At 38.3% G+C, this 768-nt stretch overlaps 1 protein-coding gene across 1 annotated transcript in view; it reads left to right on the top strand.

Moving 5' to 3' along the window:
- Positions 1-768, top strand: part of cyb561 (cytochrome b561) — a 5807-nt gene that overhangs the window by 2504 nt on the left and 2535 nt on the right. The gene's annotated exons all lie outside the window — the stretch shown is intronic.

The following is a 768-nucleotide window of genomic DNA, read 5'->3' as shown; positions in this document are numbered from 1 at the left end:
CAGCTGGTGCGGCATGCTGACCATCGTCTTATTCTGCGTACAGGTAAACACACACACACACACACACACACACACACACACACACACACACACACACACACACACACACACACACACACACACACACACACACTGTCCACAGTTACAGATGGACAGTTTTAATATTCACACAATGAGACGGGATCTGAGACACGTCAGAAACTAATCAAGATCAAATATAAAAAGTTAGACATTGTGTTGAGTTGTGTACTCACGTGTTCCCAAATGTTCTGTCACTTTAAACACTACGTGCGTGTCTGTCTGTCTGTCTGTCTGTCTGTCTGTCTGTCTGTCTGTCTGTCTGTGTGTGTGTGTGTGTGTGTGTGTGTGTGTGTGTGTGTGTGTGTGTGTGTGCAGCAGAGCAAAAGCAAACATGCTGCAGGAACTGTACGATGACCCGATGCATGCTGGGAGATTTCTCCACACCTCAGAGGGAACACATTTCGTTTTGGTTCTTTTTGTTTATTCAGATACTTTATTCCAATTCTATCTACGATCTACCCATATTCATTATTCACGTTAATACTGTACTATGTTTAAATATCTTTTAATATTCTTCAATATCTTTTAATATACATATATATATATATATGTTTTTACATTTCTTTATAATAATAAATACTGTAATAATACATTTAATTTTCAGGTGCTCAAAGTGGGGATAAAACGAGATGTAATAGAATACAAATATGAAAACAGCAACACAACATAATTCCCATTCAAAGCCAG

This window comes from Notothenia coriiceps, unplaced genomic scaffold (genome assembly GCF_000735185.1).
Source record: "Notothenia coriiceps isolate Sejong01 unplaced genomic scaffold, NC01 NC01_scaffold00002200, whole genome shotgun sequence".
In the NCBI taxonomy this organism is placed as follows: Eukaryota; Metazoa; Chordata; class Actinopteri; order Perciformes; family Nototheniidae; genus Notothenia; species Notothenia coriiceps.
Note: the sequence above shows the minus strand (reverse complement) of the source record. Positions and strands in the feature narration are given on the sequence as shown.